The sequence below is a fragment of the Aythya ferina genome (genome assembly GCF_964211825.1).
Source record: "Aythya ferina genome assembly, chromosome: 7".
NCBI classification, from domain to species: Eukaryota; Metazoa; Chordata; class Aves; order Anseriformes; family Anatidae; genus Aythya; species Aythya ferina.
Window position 1 is genome coordinate 5,954,330 of NC_140302.1, and position 6,184 is coordinate 5,960,513.

The following is a 6,184-nucleotide window of genomic DNA, read 5'->3' on the forward strand; positions in this document are numbered from 1 at the left end:
CTGCAGTGAAAATACTGTAGAGTTAGATAGAACCAGCAGGATATTCCAGCTTCTCATGTGCCTTCCTAGTTCTTCTTACTGGCCTCCCAACTCCCCCCACGCATTCAGTAACGTGGCCCAGGCTTGCTCCAGCTTACAACACGCACCTTACTGATGTGCTCAGTACTTTCTGAATACCCTGTGATCTGCTCTCTGTGGCAGAAAGAGGACGAAAAAGTAAAAGCATCAAAAAGTAGTACACGTGAGAGAGGGGAGGAATGCCTGTATGAATTCTGCAGCAATCTGAACTTTATGAGTATGCAGCTGTTTTTCTAATTTGCAGTATGTATGCAGAGATTTGAGGCTGCCAGATACCCACACGCTTGAGCAGAGCTCTCAGAGTTGCAGCTCTACTCATATTCTGACTATACCAGGCTTTTTCTGATTTCATCAACCTTTTGTTCCTGTTAGAGGAAAAGCAAAGTTAATTTCTCATTTACTTCTGACTCGCCTTTTAAAATTCAGCTGTAAATGTCTGTATGTTCCTTTAGATTTTCAATAAATCAATCAATCATACTTTTCAATCTACTTTTATACAATTTTGTAGAGCAAGCGCAACTCCAAAGCAGTTCCTGCCATACCATTTAAAGGGCCCTATGTTTTAATCTGCTTTTTAAAAAATCTTTAACCCATATCCTTTTGACTTAGGCATGAAACAATGGTGGCTTCTGTTCCTGATGTTAAGAAAGCAGGAGTGAATTTAGGCAATATACAGCTAAGAACAGGACAGAAAAACAAGATGAGAGAGACATTGCTCTCACTTGAATTTGCCTCACAAACTAGCAATACTCACTGCAGTCAAGACAGAACATGCACCCTAAAGGGAGGTGACCTGGAAAAAGGAAGAGGCGATTCCTGACAGATGCTTCTTCAACAAAACACAGCAGGGATTTTCCCTGTAAAAGATGTCAAGCAGGCAAAAGGGATGTAGCAACATAACTCTCTCAAAAACACATCTGTTAAATTAATTCTCAATGGGGACAATTAACTTACATCAATCACAGAAACACCGTGGCTTTCAGAAACTGCAGGGGCTTGAACTTAGAGCAAGAGCTAGCATTATAAAGCAGTCACCCTGTGGCCCTTCACGTTGCTTCCCAGTTGTTTACATGGTGCTATTCTCAGTCAGTCAGCAGCATACATGGACAGACAGAAAATACCACTGATCTGATTCATTACAAGTTGTTTTTTTTGTTTTGTTTTTAGACAGTTTTCCAGAACCACAGGCAGGTTCAGAGCAGCATTCCTGCCTACTGACCTACAGCAGCACGGCATAAAAGATATGTTCACCTCCAACAGGTGCCAGCAGAGGATTGCAGTACCCATGGCACATGACACCTCTTGTCTACCTCTGACTGAGGGAGCTCAGAAAAAATCCTGCCTGGTTATGATGAGGGCTGAGATTATTTGCTTTGCTTAACACATGCCCTCCCATCACCTTGGGTGCCCCGCTGCTGTACAGAAAGGTCACAATTTCCTGCCAGGACGGTTGCTCATCCACTGTGACTGGCAGACAGCACTGGAGGTCAGGGAGGAAGCTCCTTTATCAAGAAATGATCTCACCTTAAAGCACGCTCTGAGACACGAGGGACACGTGCTGAATCCAGTGTTCAGCCTGAGAGGACAGCAGCCCTTAACAGAACACCCTGACAACAGGGCCATGTTGAAGTCATTTTTCAGGCAACTGTTTTTCAAGTTACCATGAGCAGCCCACCTCCGGCAGCTGCAAGGGACAGGTTGTCAGAACAACTTGTAAATACACAAATGGCATTTCTGTGCTCCAGTTTGAAGCCCTGCTGAAGTGAATTCAGCCGCCCCAGCCTTCAGCTTCCATTTCGAATGTGTTCACTCTTCAGCTTAGGAACAGATGGCACACATCTGTGTAAGGGAAAAATGGTGCCAGCTGTCATTCATGCAACAATGCACACACCTGGGCACGACTGAGCGCTGCCAAACCTACTTCTGTTAATCAGAACCCAGGCTGCTCATCTAGAAACGGTGTCACTTGCACTTCCTTTAAGACCCATCAGTGGTGTTTTGTAGACAATCAGATGCATTCTCTGTGAGATCCAGAATCATCATCACATGGAGACACTGGAGCTGTCTCAAATAAGAGAAAGGCCACAGCAACAGAAGCACAAAGCCTCTCCAGCTTCCCCACAGGGAGAGCAGTAGCAGCATGGGAACGGAGAATGCAGATGGAGCATCCTTCCCCACTGGTCCTCGTGCAGGTATTTGACAATTCATTGTGTCTTTTACATAACACTCCCTGCAAAATGTCACACTGGAACAAAACACAGCTACTGAGAATACCAGAATGGGAGGTTGGGAAGCAAGATTTTTCATTAAGTTTTAAAGTGAGTGGGAAAAAGAGTGATACACAGTAAGGTCTTTGTAATGGCAGGAACTGCAAAAAGGACCTACTCCAAGTGGAAACACTACAAGGGAACCGAGAAGACTTTCTAGGAGATTAGTAGCAGAAGAGACAAGGTTTTGGATAGGGACAGCAGCAATTTCATGAGTAGTTTTCAAGAATAAGTGTAAGAATCTCAACAAGATCATCTAAGGAGTGAGAAGCTGAATATTCATACATAGCAGGGGACACAGCAATCTGGATGCTAAATGAGGATGTGTTGGACCAGGACGAGAGCAGTTAGGCAGCTTCATCTGTGAAACGCTGTTGATTGATTTGTGTAACATGAACCCAGCAAAAGCATACAGAAACCACGCAAAATTCAGCAACTCTGCTATGAGCAACAAGAACCTGGAGAATTTTTACTAGTGAAAGAAAATGTCTACAGTCTCGAGGAGTATGAAGCAATGACCTGAAGGAAATATGATCGTTAAATATGGCTGTTGTCAGCACACAACGTGGAGAATGCCAAAGCTGGGTTATATTCCATTTCAAGACCAAACTAGAACTTCCAAAGGGAGTGCTACTGCTAAGAATTAAACTAGAAGAAAAAGAGACAAGAAAGACCTACAGAAAAGAGAAGGGATCATACTGTGTATTTCTTAAATAAGTTCTCAGCCTTTGGGCATCATCAGTCAACGGGATAGTTTCATTTCACATTTAATCCTTCAGCATCTCCGTAACTTTATGGCCCTGTAACTGCAGGTAAGGTTAATAACCCTCACCGAGTGACAAACAAAGCAGCTAGTCTGAACTATGTTAGATTAACATCACTGCAGCCATTGGATTTCATGACTCCTTTTTCCCCACCAAATTATAACGTCTCTACTGGAAATGCCTCCTTTTATGCCTCCTATCTGCAACAGTGCTCAAGTCTCCTGCTTATATTTTTTTTTATCCTGAACGAAGGCCTACCTTCCCTCTTCACTTCCCATCCTCATGTGCTTGTGAAGTCCTCCACCTGGGAAGACCAACCTGCTTCAGTACAGGCTCTATTTCAAACTGGCAATCCACACTCGACACAGAGGTAACACACAGGATTTCTTCTACCTCCACAGATGACTCAGCTCCTTAGCTACAGCCTCACACCCAAAGAAGTCACAGTACTGCACTCCACAGGACGGTTTCCCTGTCTGGAAGCTCAACCAGCACATGTTTGCATCTGCACGTTTCTGTCCTACTTCAAAGGACAGGTTGCCTGTGTGTTACTGTAAGAGTTCATACACCAGACAAACTGAAACATGACTGCATCAAAAATCTCAGTCACTTGCCCTAAAGGCACAGATTTTGCTGTTGAGTTCATTATCAGCGCCTGGAATCTGTAAGAGGAAATCTTACCCATCATCACGAGGTGGGAATCTTGCTGGTGGCTGAGGAACACAGTCAATGCACATCAGTTAAGGCTTCACATTCTGGACTCTTTGCATTCTTGAGCAGTTCAGGTTTTGTTTTGTTTTTAAAGTGGGTGTGTATTTAGTTGTTTATACCAAGAATCCCAACTGCCCTCTGCGGTAATATTTTCTTAGGGGAATAAAACAAAGTTGGAGAAAGACGTAAGTTTCCATCTTGGACCTGCCAGCACAGATGTACTCGTGCTCCATTCCAAGACATAAAAGCAGAGGGGGGGGCAGCTGCTGCTGCAGCATCCCACGGGATGGTACAAAGGGCCAGTCCTGACTCCTGCTGCTATTAAAAGTAAAAATCAGTTTCTCAAAAAAAAAATTACGTCAGTAGCTGCAGCAGGAGCTGTGCAAACATTCATAAAGATTGCTTTGCCACCATCTCAAAGAGCATGTCCTGGTGGTAATTGCTATTCCTACGTTCCATTTGGAAGGGATGGAAAGGTGAGCAGGAGAAAAGCACCGTGCTGGGAGGAGATCCTTCATGGCACCTGGGGAGACTGACACCCACTCACACAGCAAGGTCTCTAAACAGTTTACTTGCAGGAAACCGACTGAAGCACCAAGCTGCATCTACACAGAGACAGCTGGAGTTAAACACAGTGACCCCTTCTCCCCAGCACCCACAAAGGAATTAGACTCATGCTGAAAGCACGGCGGGCCTGCGAGCTGCTGAGCTCTGAGCCGAACTGCACACCCTCTGCTCAAAGGAATGAGAGGCTCTTTCTTGGCTTCCCACCTCCCCCATAAAGCTGAGTAGTGGGAACAGTGGCAACAGCCAAACAGCCCAGGTGTTCAGAAGAGTTTTCACAAGTTAAAGGTCTCTACCACCTCCTGGGATTCATTCTGATCTCCTCTCTACAAGATGAAAGAGGCGTTATTTGTTTCCTTGCTGGAAACGTACCAGTCAACAACTGCTCCATTCAGAACTGGGGCTCCAGAGAGCAAGCCACAAACAAGAAGAGTGCATTTCTGGGAAGGGTCAGGAGTTCTAGGATAAACAGGGCAGTACAAAAGGCAGATACTCAAGTGAGCAAAGTGAATAAACTGTGCTGGAATGCAGTACTAGTTAAAACAAATTTAGAATATAATGGAAACTTTGATAGCAAGCTGCTGAAAGGGAACCATGCTGCACTTGTCTTCCCTAATTAATTCCATCAGGCTTCCTCCACTGAAAATATTCTTTCAAAATTGAAAGCAGAAATGCCTCATACACTACTTCAAAGCAGTGGAAGTGCTTATTCTTAGATGGCAAATTCTACTGAGTAATTCCCGTCCTGAAGGTCTCCACTGTGAGACTGCTAAACAAATGTAACGAGCTGGGATAAGCACAGCCTCACAGAAATAACAGGCCAGCTGATGGCAAAGTAAGATTACCCAATGAAGCACGAGCAGCTAAGTGCCTCCAAAAGAGCTGCTTTGTTCTGAACATGAGAAGTTTGTTTTTTTTTTTTTTCCCAGACAATACATTAGAAGTGTCTTTTGATCCATTTTTGACCTTTCGTACAGTACAGGCCAAGGAGAGTTCAAACTTGATCACGCTCTTCAAACTGAACTGATTTTTGGCAGTACCTATTATTTTTGAAAGTATCTAAGATGATTAAACTACTCCGTGGAAAAAGTTATGTAGCTTCACCATTATGTTCCCTCTTAAAACCTAAATCCTTTTCAACATTCAGGTACACCCATTTTCTGCCACTACCTGCTGGTTATCTTTGCCTGCTCAATTCAAGAACTGTTACTCAGTTTCTGGCTTCCAGTGTAGAGTTGTCTAATCCCATCCTATTTCATCTCACCACTCTGCAATCCGAACTCCTCTGGTTGTAGCAGCATCTTTGTACCCCCTAATTTTGCCTTCCATCTCTAATACCTGCCCAGCTCACCAGTACTCTCCAGAAGCTGCTGACAAAGTATCTCACACAGCATCAACAGGGGCCAGATGTGGAGGTAGCACAGCCACCACACTCCTTGTACGCATTCACTTCATTCATTCACCTACTGAAAGTCCATGTTTTTGACATTGTATTGGAGCATTTCACAAGATAGTCATCATTTCCAAAAACCAAAACAAATAAAAAAAGCCACCACAACCAACAAACAGAAAAAAATGAAAAAAAAAAAAAAAAAAACCACACCATAATATAGATCAGTAGAGAAGTCAGCGAGCAAGTGTTCCAGGTAAATTTTTGTGGTCTCAGGAATTTCAGTGAAATTGTGCTGATGTGTCACATTCCAAGAATTTTCTGTCAAGCTTCATTGGCAAAGGAAACTTCATGGTATACTGAAACTTGTTATCCAACAAGTGTCCACTTTGAACAAGGAAACAGCTTTT